The sequence below is a fragment of the Suncus etruscus genome, chromosome 4, assembly GCF_024139225.1.
Source record: "Suncus etruscus isolate mSunEtr1 chromosome 4, mSunEtr1.pri.cur, whole genome shotgun sequence".
Lineage (NCBI taxonomy): Eukaryota > Metazoa > Chordata > Mammalia > Eulipotyphla > Soricidae > Suncus > Suncus etruscus.
In genome coordinates, this window is record NC_064851.1 from 141,138,875 (window position 1) to 141,155,318 (window position 16,444).

A 16,444-nucleotide genomic window follows, 5' to 3' on the forward strand; every position below is an offset into this window, starting at 1 on the left:
TTTACAGGTGCTAAAAGTCTTTATTGAGAGACTTTCATTTTTGAAGGATTGTTTACAGAATATAAACTTCTATGTTGACACACATGAGCTGCCTTGGTTTCTCTATTTTTTAAATTTTAAATTAAAAAATATTATTGGTTTTGGGGCCATACCTGGTGGTGCTCAGGAATAACTCCTGGCTGTACACTCAGGAATTTTTCCTGAAATGAGCTTCTGGGAAGATCAAGCCTGGGTCAGCTGCAAAAAAGGCAGATGTGCTACTTGCTGTGCTATCTTCCTGGCCTCTGCCTTGGTCTCTTTAGACTTTTGCTTGTGTCTTTTCAGTTCAGAGAGTTTACTGGGCTCTGTACCTGGGTCTCCTTCCCTAAGCTATTGCCTGGAAAATTCAAGAAGTAGTTAGAAAAAAACACATGTCTTTTCTCTTTTGTTCTCATTTCTCAGTAATCATTGTTTATTTTCTGATGTCAATGTCTTAAAAACGTTTAATACGTAACTTGTTGGACTTTGGTGGAACTTGCTTTAGATAGGAAGACACAATTTATATAAATCTGAATCAATATTCAGTGCAGAATATTATGGTGGTAGAAACATAATTTTAGTGAATTTAAAGAGTTTTCAAGTAATCTAGAGTTTTATGGAAGAACAGAGCACCACTCGTAATGTTAAGACAGGGATTGGCAGGTGTTTTTCAGGTTCATAGTAGCTGTTCTGTGCGTGTAGTTGATTGGCCCTCTGTTGTCACTAAAGCCCTTTGCCACTGGAAGCTCTCTATTTTTCTTTTGGATAGGGCTGGACATCCTGAAATCATTGTGAATCTGCTTGGTTTTATGTAGGCTGATAATGAACTTAGTTTTATGTAGACTGATCTAGAATCAATATTTTCCCTTCCTTCCTTGCTTCTTTCCTTGCTTCCTTCCTTCCTTGCTTCCTTGCTTCCTTCCTTCCTTCCTTCCTTCCTTGCTTCCTTCCTTCCTTCCTTCCTTCCTTCCTTCCTTCCTTCCTTCCTTCCTTCCTTCCTTCCTTCCTTCCTTCCTTCCTTCCTTCCTTGCTTCCTTCCTTCCTTCCTTCCTTCCTTCCTTCCTTCCTTCCTTCCTTCCTTCCTTCCTTCCTTCCTTCCTTCCTTCCTTCCTTCCTTCCTTCCTTCCTTCCTTCCTTCCTTCCTTCCTTCCTTCCTTCCTTCCTTCCTTCCTTCCTTCCTTCCTTGACTGTTAATATTCAGAGACTATCCCAGATCTATGTCCAGGCTTTACTCCTAGCAGTGCTTGGTAGGAGAAGGGGAACCATATGTGGTATCTGGGATTGAACTGAGGCAAACATATAAAAAGCAAACATCCTAATTTCTGTATTATCTCTCTGGTTTCTAACTTTTTGATTTCTTTCTTTTTTTGTGGGGTGCCACACCCTGTGACGCTCAGGGGTTACTTCTGGGTATATGCTCAGATATAGCTCCTGGCCTGGGGAAACATAAGGGATTCTGTGAATCAAACTAAGGTCCATCCTAGATTGGCTACATGCAAGGCAAATGCCCTACCACTGTGCTATTGCTCCGGCTCCCACCTTTTTCTTTCTTTTCTTTTTTCTTTTTTTTTTTTTTTGTGGCCACACCCATTTGATGCTCAGGGATTACTCCTGGCTAATAGCTCAGAAATTGCCCTTGGCGTTGGGGGACCATATGGGACGCTGGGATATTGAACTGTGGTCCTTCCTTGGCTAGCGCTTGCAAGGCAGACACCTTACCTCTAGCGCCACCTCACCAGCCCCACCTTTTTATTTCTTAAGGATAGAATTTTCAGAGAGGAGTTTAAACTACTTTGAGATTGTGAATTTGTTTTATATTTGGATATATGAGGTTTCTCACTCATATTATCCTAGAAAGATCTGCCTTTCCTCAGTCAAGATGTTCCTGAGTTCAGAAGGCTTTTAGGGAATTGATGCAACTCTTAGCCAAAGACCTTCAAAGTCTTTTCAGAAATCCCCAAGTCTTGGTCTATGTTTCTCCAGGAAAAACAAGCAGCAATTCTGTTCCCACCCACATTTCTCACCTCTTGAAAGCTCCAAACCCACATGGGAAATAGAAGAACAAGACATAAATGTGGCCTTTTCCCCCAGAAACTAAATCAGACAGAGAATGAAGACCAGAGTTTATCTCGGGCACTCTTGATGTTCTTCCTAACTATCTTATAAGATAAATTATAATGAAAGAATTAAGAAATTTCAGGATAACCTAGTTTCCTTGTGCTCCTGCAGAAACTGACCATCTTTAAGCTCTGGCCTTATTTTTTGAAGGGGGCTCATATCCAGATGTGCTCAGGAGTTATTCCTGGCTCTGTGCTTAGAAGTGATCTGTGTAGATGTTTGGGGGACCATTAGCAATGTTGAAGAATAAACTAGGGGTCAACTGTATACAAGATATGCACCTTACAACTGGCACTTTCTCTCTGCTCAACTGTATTACTTTTGGGGTTGCTCCCAACAGTGCTCAGATCACGTGCTGTGCTAGGAACCCAGGTCTCCTGCATGCACAGTGTGTACTCTCCTGCTCAATTCACTCTTTCAGACTCTGCTTTGAATTTCTGGAATAAAGTCAATATTCTAGGCCAGAGTTGATCCATCTCATGTGTGAGAGTAGAGATTTGAGAACAAAGCAGAGGAGGGAAGAGGACCATTTTTATGGTCCATTGCTTGCCTACCACATCCTCCCTATGCTTCACATGTTTTCACTTATCATTAGCCCTCCAGGGATTAATATTGTCAATATTTCTCTAAAATAATATGCTAGTCTTAGAAAACTAGGTCTTACAAAAAATAATACATCCCTAGTTAACTATCTGTTAGAGTTTCAGTCAAACCTGTTCTATCTGCACAAATATGATTTTTCTCCAGCACCAGTACATGAGTCCAGACACAAGGCTGTGTACTCTGGAATAGCAGAAACCATGTTCAACCCCAGATTTATCCAGTGTGAAGTTAGGGCACTTCACAGAGAAGCAGAAGCAGTAATAAATGTTTTAAAAAATTGATTAACTCCAGGTTCATGAAAAGCCCCCAATGGTAATTTAATTATTTTTATTTTTGGACTATACCTGGCAGTGCTCAGGGATTACTCCTGGCTCTACATTCAGGGATCACTCCTGGCAGTCTTGGAGAACCATATGGACCAAAGTCAGCTAGATATTTGTCCAGAGGTTTGGACCAGGGTCAACCACATGTAAGCAAAATGCACTACATACTATACTATTTCTCTGGCCTCTCCAATAAAAAATTATTGTTACTATTGTATTGAACAATATTAAAATTTTTATTCTTTTGTTTTGCATCCAGCTCTGATCAGATCTTACTCCCAATTTGTATCCTGGCAGTGCTGGGGAACCATATTGGGGCTGGGAACCCCTATCATTGAACAACAGGAAGTATCATAGTTCAGAAGCTCTGATGGACCTGGTGCCACTAGAGCTAAGAAATACAAAAAGATGCAGGCATTGTCTTGTTAAAATTATCTACACATATTATTGAGATCTTCTTTTAAGAGGTAGTATCTAGTCCTTACTTCTGTGAAACTAGGCTGGATCTTGGGAAAACCCCTCCACTCCCAAATAGAATGGAGTGGAGACTTGACTTCAAAGACTGAGTCATAAAAATGTCCTGTGTTTTCAGATTCCCTTTGGCATTCTCCTTCTTTCCCTTGTTCCCTCTCCTTGCTGCTCCACCCTGGTTACTTGCCAGTAAACCATGGCACAAAGGTGAACATTACCTTTACCTGTAGAGAAACTGCCTGGCCAGGAGAGGAGGGCTGTGATTGCAGCCGTGTAAATGAGTTGGGAGTGGGACTAGAGAGATAGTAAATTGGGTAGGCCATTTGCCTTGCACACACTTGACCTAGGTTCAATTCCCAGTTACCTATATGATCTCCCAAGAACTGCAAGGAGTAATTCCTGAGTGAAGAGCCAGGAGTAATCCCTGAACACAACCAGGTGTGATACTTCTATCCCCTGGCCATCACCACCACCACCAACAACAAACAATGAGCTTGGTGGTAGATATTTGATCTTGAGTCAATCCCCCAAATGACTGAGGATCCTGACCACACTGTCTGGCATCTCTTGAGAAATTCTGAGACTAAACCCCACACATATTTTTTACTCCTTCCCTGATCCAAAGACATAATGAGACAACAAACCTATATTGTTTTCAGCTGCCATATTTGGGGATAACTTGCTGAGTGATAGACACATTAATGCAGCTGAAATTAATACAGAAGACCTCAACAACACAGCCAACTTATTTCTGCATTATGAAGATCCCAAACAAGGCAGATGGTCCTGTTTTCTGAAGCCATCCAGAGACCTGAGTTCTTTTGCTATAGGGTCCTTTCCTAAGACCTGTTCATATGGTAGACACTGGCTTACCAGTTGTCTTCAGGGAGAGCAGAAAGGGTGCAGGGTCAAGATTTCCTTTGTAAGCACCATAATACTGCCCATGTCCTCATTCAGTGAGAATGGAGGCCCACAGTCACCCCTCTCTGCAAGGGGGCCTTTAGCTGAGTAGCCCTTGTTTCCTCATGATGCCAGAGCAGGTCTATTATTAACAGGAAGAAAACACACAAAGACTGGAATTTGGAAGATGATGGATGGAGAGCAGTCACCCGTACTAACATCTTGGATTTTACCTCTGTGGGGCTGGGCTTTCTCCTTTATAAAGTAGGGCATTAGAGAATGGTAGTGGTGGTAGCCACACTTATTTTAACATGAGCAGAATGAGAAGTTGGAGAGATAGGACAAGAGTTAAGGTATATGCCTTGTAAGCAGGGACTTGGTTTGAGTCCCTGGCACTGTGCAGGGATGGGGAACAGGATTTTTACCCTCACTCAAAATGGTAAAATGCAATATGTGTTTAATATATTATTGTTAAAATTATATGCTTTTGTGTGAGTGTTTGTCTGTTTTGGAAGGTCACTGAGTGTGGTGTGACTCTCTGACTCTCACAGTTTTAAAATTTTGGCTCTTTGTGTCGAACTTGTTTGCCACCCCTGGTATATAGTCTCTGTACTGTCCCAAGCCCTGAGCCTCAGTTAGTAACAGCCCAGAGCACCAGTGGGTATGGTTCAATCCTTTCTCTTTCCTTCAAAAAAATTAGCAGAATGTTCTCCAGAGTTCCACCAGGATTGATCCTTGAGTGCAGAGTCAGGAGTAAAGCCTGAGAACTGCTGGGTGTGTATGTAAAACAAAAACAAATAAAAGCAAAAAATGTTCAGCACATTGCTTCTTATCTTTTGGCTAACATCAAGGGTAGTATCTTTCTTATCAGTGTAACACGTGATAATCCTCCTTCTGAGAACAATATCTAAATATTCCTGAAGTGAAATCATGAATAACTTTGTAATTCATGGTGATTCTGTACTTAAAAAAAAAAAAAAAAAAAAAAAAGCAAAATCAGGGCTGGAAAGATAACTCAAGGCCTGGGCACAAGCCCCGCCTGAAAAAAGCCTGGTTCCATTCCCAGCACCACATTGCAGTCCTCTTGAGCAATCAAAAAAGAAAAACCATGAGCAGATCAGTTGAGTCAGGAATCTTAGTAAACTTTCTGGACTGTGAAGGTTCTATGCAGGACTATCGGGAAGGAAAACAGATTTTTGGCTTCTTCTCCACTAAGTTGGAGCTGATGATCTGTTGCTGGTGGATGTAGAAAACCATCACAGCCTATTCTTACTTCTGGGCTGGAACTAGTGGGACTGGCATTGGAACATAAAAAAGTGTTTGCCCAGGGTGTCTAACTTCCTCTTCTTGCTTTTTACCCTTTTTCTGACTACATGCCAGCTCTTCTTTCTCAAAGACAAATTGGGGCTCTAGAGTCATTGTTACAGTGTGATAGGTTAACCCAGAGCTAACAATTTTGCATTTTTCCCTGCTTCTCCCCACTTGAGGCCTTAACTCTGTCTCTTTCCAGGGAATGTTTTTATTCCACTTCTGTTCTATCCTCTACTTGGCTGTCCATAGACCAGGGACTGTCAACATTTGCCTAGAAATTGAGGCCACTCTGCTCTGACCCTGGATGACCTCCAGGAACAAGAGGGCAGAAGCTACTCTTCTGTGATTGTTCCTGACCCCAATTCATGCCATTGTCTTCTCAGGAACACACCCTGAAGCAGGCAAAGCAGGCAGTGGGGGAAGGAGCAGTTCCTTTCTTTTAGCCAGGGACCACATCAGAAGCTGGCTCTCACTGATAAACATCCCTCCCGGCTTCCCAAGGACAGGGCAGGGTCTCTTTCCACTTGCTTCAAAGGTTCCTTCCTGAGAGACAGGCTGTGCCAGCCACCTTCTCTCAGGCCAGCTCCTGAAACTGAATGAATATTTGGCACCAGGTTTCAGGAACAATCTTAGATCTCTCTGAAGGTGGTGCCCAAGGCCCACAGATGAAGAATGTACTGAGACTGGCAGGGACAGAAGATGACGGAGAGAAGATATGTTTGGGGCTTCTCAGAATGAAAAATGCAGGCATTTACTTCAGGGAATATAGAAGTGTGGGGGGTGATTTACCCCATGATATAGACACATGACCTAAGGGATAGAAATAATAAAGGGCCAGACTATACTTCAGTAGGTAGGTCTCTTGCCTTCCATGCAGCCAGCCTGGACTTGATCCCTAAAATCCTATATGGTTCCATGAGCCTGCCAAGAATAATCACAGAATAAAGACTAAGAAATAAGCACTGAACACAGCCATTAATGGTCCAAACAATGAAAGGAAAAGAGAAAAAGAAATAAATAAGAAAAAAGTACCTGGAATAGAGGTGGGGGGGGGGGATAGAAGGGAAACTGGGAACATTGGTGGAGGAAAATGACATTGGTGAAGAGACATTTTATACCTGAAACTTAATCATGAATGACTTTTTAACTTTGTAATTTAAAAGAATAGAGAAGCTTTTGCACTCCTATATGCAATATTGAATTAGTTGAGAAAGAGAAAGAATTAACTCTATTCAAAATAGTATCCAAAACATTAACTACATAGTTAGGAATCAAATGAACAAAATAAACGAGATATCTGTAACTTGAAAACTATGTAACTTAAGAAAAAAATATAAAATAACTTTAGAAAATAAAAAGAAATTCATGTTTATGGACTGGGAGAATAAATATTGCTAAAAAAACCATCTTATCTAAATTTTTTATTAGATTAAACACAGCCCCCATCCAAATTTAGGTGAAACTCTGCAAGAACTTGGTACAGTTAATAACAGTTTGTATGGAACCATAAAACACCTCAATCAGCTAAAGTCATGCTGAAAATAAGCAATTGGGAAGCATCTCATTATCTAGTTTGAAGTTATGCAATAAAGATATAGTAAGTAGAATAGCACGGTACTGGAATAAGAATAGGGTCTTTGACCAATGGGTTTGAATTGAGAACCCAAATGATAAATAAATAGATATATGTTGAATATTCAACAAGAGAACTGGGTACATGCAGTGAAGTAAAGATAGCCTATTTAACAAATAGTCTTGAGAAAACTAGATAACTAAATGTGAAAAAATGAGGCTAGAGTGGTATCTCATATCTGACACTGAAATCAATTCAAAGTCAGTCCAAGACAATGATATTGTACCAGAATGTAGAAAGAACATTGAGAACACATAGAGATTTGGACCTCAAAGGTGTTTTCAAAGCAATAATTTTATCCTCAACAATAAAGATAAACAATAAAAACAAAACAAAAACAAAGCAATAAAAATAAAAAATTGCACCAAATTAAAGAGTTTCTGCACAGCAAAAGAAACATGCTAAAAACTAAAAGACATCCAACTGAATGGAGTAAAATATTTGTACTCAACATATTAGACAAAGGTTTAATATTCAAGATATATAAAGAACTCAAACATCAATAACAACAACAATAAAACCTTATTAAAAATGGAGGCAGAAAATTAACAGACACTTTCCTTTTTTTAAAAAAAATTTTTTATTTTATGAAGACAAAAAATGCAACGAAAGAGTACAAGGTAAAGTTACAGTGGGAAGACAGTCACCCATAAATAGAATTATCAGAATAAATCCTCTTGCTGACACCTTAATTTTAAACTTTCAGCCAAAAATAAATAAATAAAACAAAACACATGCACAATTACTTTGTCCCTCAAGTCCCCAGATTGTGGTACATTATAACATTTCTGTTTGTTTGTTTGTTTGTTTTTGTTTTCGGGCCACACCCATTTGATGCTCAGGGGTTACTCCTGACTAAGCGCTCAGAAATTGCCCCTGGCTTGGGAGGACCATATGGGATGCCGGGAGATCTAATGTCGGTCCTTCCTTGGCTAGCGCTTGCAAGGCAGATACCTTATCTCTAGCACCACCTCGCCAGCCCCATTATAACATTTCTTATTAGTACACAAAGCAATCTAAAGCCACAAAATTTATGTAACTCCTTTAACATTGAAGACATAGTATTTTTAAATATATATTTTATTTAAAGAACTTGGTTACATACATGATTGTGTTTAGGGTTCAGCAATGTAAAGAACACCACCCCATCACCAGTGCAACATTCCCATCTCCAGTGTCCCAAATCTCCCTCCTCCCCACCTTACCCCCACCTGTACTCCAGATAGGCTTTCTATTTCCCTCATACATTCTCATTGATAGTATTTATTTTTTACAGTTCCATGCACATGCATATTAATTTAAGTTAACCTCAAAAGTTTAAGTGATAAACCTTGAGACTTCCTGATCTGAAGTTTAATACTACATTATTAGTCTGCTTTTGACTTTTCTTTTTTAATTTATTTAAAGAAAGTATATCACATAGTTGACACAACTAATCATAATACATTTGTTTTAGGAAGAACAAAGGCAAAGTTGTTATTTTCTTCTCTCTTTCTCTCTCTCCCTTTTTAAGAATAAGAGTAAGATCACAGCAAAATTATGTTAGAGTGTCAATTGTCTGCATAGGCCCAGCAAAACATGGGGGACATGGAAAGGAAAAGACTTGGCATAAATACAAGGAGACCTTACCCCTGAAGTTTTCTGGCATCAGACCAACTCTAGGCTCCAGGCATACTAGGTTGTCCAACACAAGTCATTGTCTGTAGTGCCAATACACTTTTATTTTTCACACAGCCGCTGTTGTTGGTGTCAGGCCTCCATAGTTAAAGATCCTGGAATCTGTGCATATCCTACATTGAAGTCAGGATGATGTGGAGCGTCCTCTAGTTTCACCTCACAATTAGAGGGCCACGCAGAAAGCCCTGTCCTAAAAGCAGGTCATTGTTATTGTAAAGTCTTCTGGTTGTTAAGGGAAGTTTCTTTTGAGCAGGTCAATGCCAGAGCAGTGGTAGAGTCTTCCCTGGTAGAGGATTGCTTCCAGGTGATATTATAGACAACTGGTTGTTTTATAGATGGCACCCCTGGTTCATGGGTGAATGGAGAATGCCCATTCTTCTGAGGCCTGAGCCATGTCATTATGACAATGTTCAGGGTGTAAGGTCCCATTGCATTACAAGATTTGTGTTTTCCCATCTCTATTAGAAAAGAACTTGTTTGTATGTATAGTATTTTCCCATTTTACTATGCCTATATAAAAGAGAAACAATGCCACATGGTATTATTGGTGCATATAGGGGCCTCTAGAACAAGTCCTACGATCCCCGTGACTTGGTTCTAACATAAGCTTTAAACTGAGGGACTCTTCTACCAGAATTCCTTATTGAACAGATCACAAAGAGAAGAACAGACAAAACAGTGGGGAAAATTGTCACTGTATAAGAGAATATTTTGTAAGATTTATAGCTAGAGAAATAACTACACTGAGAACTATCAGGGGTGGGGAGGAGGGAGATTTGGGACATTGGTAGTGAGAATGTTGCACTGGTGAAGGGGGGTATTCTTTGCATGACTGAAACCCACCTACAATCATATTTGTAATCAAGGTGTTTAATAAAGAGATTAATAAAAAAGATTTATAGTTATTAAGGAAATACATATAAGATATTCAAGGTAAAAAGGGTAAATGTGGGGTAATGATGGTTGGGGTAAGGGAGTAAAGGACTAGAAAAGAGCTTGTAGGGCAGTGGGCAAGAGAATAATACAAGATGGACATTCTGTATATGCAAAACGTACATTAATTATAGGGAATACTATTAATATAAACTCTGCCCCCTCGCGGTTTTGAAAATGAAGACCAGAGGGGGGAAAATAGCCAGTAACTGCCCCAGCGCAACCCAGTGCAACCCAGCATCTCCCAGCACTCCCCAACCTAGGGAGAAGGCCTTCGGCCTGAGGTCTCCCCAAATCTCATGCCAGCAAGAACAGAAAAGGACACTTTTCTAAAGATAACAGACCAGTGGCCAATGGCGGTAGGAAAAATCCTCACCATCACTTATTAGGGAACTCCAAATCAATATGACAATGATATATTGTGTGTATATATATTTATATTTATCACTCCAGTGACAATGGCACATATTAAAAATAGTGGAAACGGGCTGGAGAGAGAGTGCAGAAATAGTTCATTTACCTTGCATGTGGCTGAACAAGGATCAATCCCCAGAAACTCTTATAGTTCCCTGAGCACTGCCAGGAGTAATTTCTTTCTTTTCTCTCTTTTTTTTTTTTTGGCCACACCTGGTGGCAACTCAGGGGTTACTCCTGGCTCTGCACTCAGAAATCACTCCTGACAGGCTCAGGGGACCATATGGCATGCTGGGGGATGATGAAACCTTGTCAATCTTGGGTTGGCCACATGCAAGATAAACATCCTACCACTGTGCTACCGCTCCGGCCCAGTAATTTCTTTCTTTCTTATTTTTAGGCCTTGTAGAGCTTTATTAAAATCTGTATAAATAAACATGTACAATTCAAATGTAAACTTAAGTGAACTCAAGTGCAGACAAAATTTCAACCTCTGTCATGCAGGAGGTTAGTTTACATTTAGAAAAAGAAAAAGAGAGGAAAGAAAGAAAACCTAAAGCAGCTTTTAATATGAAAAACCAATATTTAATATTAAGGTATAAAACAGAGTCATGATTAACATATCTTACTTATCCTAGTCAAATGAAGTTCTTTTTACTTTTAAATGCTAACATAAATAATTTACCAAAATATGCACTCACAGAGTGAAATTTTATTTACAATACACAATTTATAATCTATTGTATTTGATTAGTTCAAGTGAAGAACATTATACTTTTTGCTTTAATAACAGTGGGACACAAAACAATTTCTCAGGTAGTCAAAATGTGAAATGTACCCTAGTATTTGTATTTTCTATTAAAGGCAGTACTGTATGCCAATAAACAATACATTCTTTTAACTATATCAAAGGGAAAAGCAGCAAATGAGAGACATTTCAAATGTTCATGCTTATTTTTGGCATCCTGGATCCTTGAATGTGGTGAACTAAAATCAAATTCAAGGTTTTATGCTTTATAAACTGTACAAATTCAGACTATGAAACATGCAGGTGCCCCTTCTTTTATAACAAATTACCTTCTAAGAAAAGCTGTAAGGCTATGTGAATTCCATCAAAAATTCCGCAAAAGACCTATCTTTAAACACTCACCTCTAAAGCCAATTGTCCCTTAATTATTGAAAGGCTAGAATATAAAAAAAAACTCAAAGTTTGACGTAATTATTACTATGGATAGAGAGTACAATGAAATATTTTCTTATATCACAATACTTTATAGGTTAAAACTGCCAAATTAAAAAAAATGGGTTAGAGAAAAACAGACAGCAAAAATTTTTTTTTTTTTTGGTTTTTGGGCCACACTGGCAGTGTCAGGGGTTACTCCTGACTGTCTGCTCAGAAATAGCTCTTGGCAGGCACCGGGATTCGAACCAACCACCTTTGGTCCTGGATTGGCTGCTTGCAAGGCAAATGCCGCTGTGCTATCTCTCCAGGCCCAGACAGCAAAAATTTTAATTTTGGATCAACACTGGATTAAAAGATATGAATTTTAATGCAAATTAAAAATTTTAAATGGCTAAGAAACAGATTCCACTTGCAACTAAAAGAACATCAATAATAGCAGACTTACATTGAACTAAAAATGACTTTATATGGAAAGTGAAATCTAGAACCTGTTTTCTACAATAATAGATAAACATAATATTCTAGAGTTGTAGTACTATAAAAGGAATTAAGTTTTTTTTGGGCCGGGCGGTGGCGCTAAAGGTAAGGTGCCTGCCTGCCTTGCCTGCGCTAGCCTTGGACGGACCGCGGTTCGATCCCCCGGTGTCCCATATGGTCCCCCAAGCCAGGAGCAACTTCTGAGCACATAGCCAGGAGTAACCCCTGAGCGTTACTGGGTGTGGCCCAAAAACAAAAAAAAAAAAAAAGTTTTTTTTAAGACTTCCAATATGATTTATTTTTTAAAATAGGCCTACATTAATTGCAAGAGATAAGCTTGAAATTTTGGTTTTTCAAGAATACTATTGCAGTATTTATGCCACACTGATACTTTAGCTAAATATCCTAATAGTACATGTGGTACTGATGCATATGATCCAAAAACTAAGCAGAGTTTTCTTGCAATATATCAGAGCAAAATAAATGACCAACATCCTCAAATGTAACATGTTATTGGTTAATGCAAATCTAAAAATTAAAGAAAACATAATTAATCAAAACAGCAGCAAACTTAAAAGGGATTTGTTTGTGATTTTCTACATATATTTAGCTTGTAAACACAAGACTGTAAATGTATTAAGAGACCTATGTCTATTAAAGTTTTCATTGCATTACTCTTTAAGTACTGCACAAATTAAAAATCTGATAAAGGATTTACGTTCAGTTATCTGAAACTTTTTATCTCAGACTTTTATTTAATGTGGTGGGTAACTTCATCATCTCTATAGATACCACCAGCAGGAAAGTCTCCCCTTTATGACTTCTAGGACTTCAATTAGTGTGCATATAGGTTTCATTTTCTATATCATTGTCATTATTATTGCTATATTCATCACTTTCTAATAGGATGCCTGTGGCAGCTGAAGCACCTTTAGTTTCTTGGTCAAGAAGGAAAAAGCCAGTTCTACAGAAAGTATCTTGTCTCTAATAGAAGAGCTAGTATGCTGCTTTGGACACAATTTGATCTTCAGATACTGTTGAGACACTACTGTCACAAAGCAGTGCCATTTCCTATCATCTTTATTTTTTGCAACTGCAGTATAATGTCCTCCTCCATTCCCACTTTAGTGGTTGGAAACAACAAAAAAATTATAGCAGCAAGGACCTGCATTTGTATTAATTAGGAATCTGACATATCCAAGTTACTTATAGGAAAATGAACTACGGTATCCAATTTATTTCTTATGAATTGATTGTAAGAAAATCGCTTGAGATGTACCACATGAACTGGAAGCAGTGACCATAAATCTAATTTTTTTGGTTATTGCTGATGTTCTTTACACTTTGGACAATACCAAGGATCTTCAGCACTTAATATTTTATTTGTTGTAAAAAGCTTAAATCAACCTTTCAATTTCACAAAAAATTTTTTTTGAGGTTTATATTTCACACTTTCATGTTTCTCAAAATCCTCAGCAGCATTTTCATCAAAGTATCTTTTTTTTTTTCAAATCAGGATCCCCATCCAAAGCAAGAAAAGATATTTTATCTACCCTAAGTTGCATATCATCAAATCTTATATGCCTGGTGTCATCTTTGATGTAGTTGATATCAATATTGCCTAAGTTGTTGAACTGGAATGTAAACAACCTTTTTTGTGTGTGTGTCCTATGAGTTGACTGTTTCAAGTCTCAGTTACATAATCCATTTTCAGAATCGTGATCTCCTCCAACTGAATCTTCAGGTTGACTGTTTCGTTCTCAGAGAAAAGTTCTTGATCTTGGCTGAATTCATCATCAGGCTCATTTGGTGAGCCTTCTTGAATGTATGGCCTTTGGGCCATTCCCATTAATGTTTTGGTCCTTACAGCAGTGTTGGGATCCTTAGTTTCCTCAGTTTCAGTGGATATTTTGACATAGAGACACATTCTCAAAAGTAGGTTATAGAATTATAAATTATTTTAAAAAAGTAGATTATAGAGTTTATCTTTAGTATTATTTCATGGTACAGCCACAAGACCAAAAAGTGAAGAACAAATATGGTGTGTGTAACTTGAATGTCTAAAGTTTTCTTTAAGGCAAACAGGAATAATCACATGCTCTGAATCTTCTGTCCTATTGATGTTAATTTCAAACATATAAATATCATCTTGTTCCATAATATTGCTAAGATTTTTATCCACCCCAAATATTCTGTGAAATTTATGATTGTATGTATCAGTAACTATTATTATTATTATTATTATTATTATTAGGCCATGTCCTGTGGTGCTCAAAAGTTACTCCTGGCTCTGTGCTCACAAATCCCTTCTGGCAAGTTCTGGGACCAAATGGGATGGCAGGGAACAAACCAGGATTGGTCATGTGCAAGGCAAATGCCATACTGCTGAGCTATAGCTCTGACCTCAATAACTATCATCGTATCTGCAGGTAGGCATGACAAAGTAGACAATGCTGTACAAAGATCTTGTATGTTTACAATTTTGGAAACAACCACTTTGTACTGCGTAGGCTTAGTAAGTGGATCCATTCTAACTAAGTAAACTTTTCTAGGGTACATTCTTTCTTCATTGGTAATGGAAGTATCAAGTAACAAAAGGGATCAAATGTTACTAAAATCTTTGCACACTCAGGACATACTAAAGTTGATTTGAAAAGGCCATGAAATATGTCTACTATGATAGAATCATTTCTTTTTATGAATTTCTCAGGCTTCTTCAACAACCAATTTATCTGGCCTTCCCTCAGCATCCTTTAATAGTACGTATGTTTTTTTTTTTTCCAAATCCTATTCAAATCCTCACGAAGACCATCTAATAGGAAAGCTAACAATTCTTGACAGTCCTGCTGTTGGTATCCAGAGAATTAGGCGCAAAATGTCCTACTTGTGTCTTAAAGAATCAGTGTGACTTAGCTAAATTTTCCAGACCACATTTGCATAATCAAATTCAGCATAAGATTTAGTGATTTCACCTCTCTTTCCTAAGGGATTGTCAAAATTCAGCTCTTCTTGATACTAATTGAGGAAATATTCAGTAAGTGGAGAATAGCTGAGTTCATGAAACAAGTATTTCCCAAGTTACTTACGCCACAGAGATCTGGTTGTTCATTATTTTTTCCAGGTTCTGAATAATCAGAGTTCTAATAAGCAGTATATGATGGATGACAATAATTTGAGTTTTTCACATTTCTATTGTTGATGTTATAATTATTTGATATAGATGAAGAAATCTTTGGTAAAATTGAAAAATTGGATGCACCTGGGGTCTTAGGAGTAGAAGGACCTGTTGGCCTAGTTCTGTTTTCATTTTTCTGTTCTTTCACTAACACTTGTCCTTGGAATAAATCAGCTTCCTAAATAGTGCTGTCTGGTTCATTCAGTGTATCAAATGTACTACTCATGTTTTTGTTTCACAATCTAGTCTCCTTTTCATCTGGAATATTGAAGATTTTTCTTATTTCCTTTCAATTGTATTTATTGTGTCATCTTTGCAAAATCTTCTAGTTATTCATGTCGCCATATTCACAAAGCTTCAATTCTGTGAGATATACTTCAACTTTGCAGTGCTTTATAAACATACCCTGTTCATCATACTATTGGTTCTTGACCTTCTATCAATGTGTACTAGCTGACAAGCTGATTCCAGCCCTGGGTTAGTAATAATATATAATCCAATTTATCAATAAGATGTTCTTTAAGCGACTGGCATTGCCATCTTTGAGAAGTCCAGAGTTATCTCGATCAGCCCAGGATATCAATTTTGATCTCCCATCTGGTATTTGTACCAACTGTCAAAACCAACATATTTTTACAGTGGTTGAACAAGAGACTATCAACAAGGTACCAGGTGTCCCCTTTTCCCTTTCTGGTACATGATCTTGAGCAGCATTGTGATGTCAGAACACCGAAACTATTCCATCATCCTCCATCTTCTTCCCTGTCAGGAGTAATTTCTTTTTATTTTATTCGTTTTAAATTATTTATTTATTTTTTAATAATAATTTCTTTAAGCACCAAGATTACAAACATGTTTGTAGATGGGAATAATTTCTGAGAGCAAAGCCAGGAATAACCTCTGAGCAGCTCCAGGTGTGACCCAAAAACCAAAAAAAAAAAAAATCTCAAACAAACAAGGGGCAGAGCGATGGTGCAGCAGGAGGGTATTTGCCTTGCACGTGGCTGACTCAGGAGGGACTTGGGTTTGATATCCTGTGTCCCAGATGGTCTCCCAAGTCAGGAGCTATTTCTGAGCGTAGAGCCAGGAGTAACCACTGAGCATCACTGCATGTGGCCCAAAATAAAAAAATAAAAATAATAATAACAATGTGTTTGTGTGAATATGATGAAAAGGGGATGCTCATCCACAGCCAGTAGAATGCTGTC

General features: G+C 38.2%; 1 pseudogene; it reads right to left on the reverse strand.

The window, feature by feature from the left end:
- Window positions 1-12,892: 12,892 nt before the first annotated feature.
- LOC126006818 (ubiquitin carboxyl-terminal hydrolase 15-like) lies at window positions 12,893-15,791 on the reverse strand (annotated as a pseudogene).
- Between the last annotated feature and the right edge of the window lie 653 nt (window positions 15,792-16,444).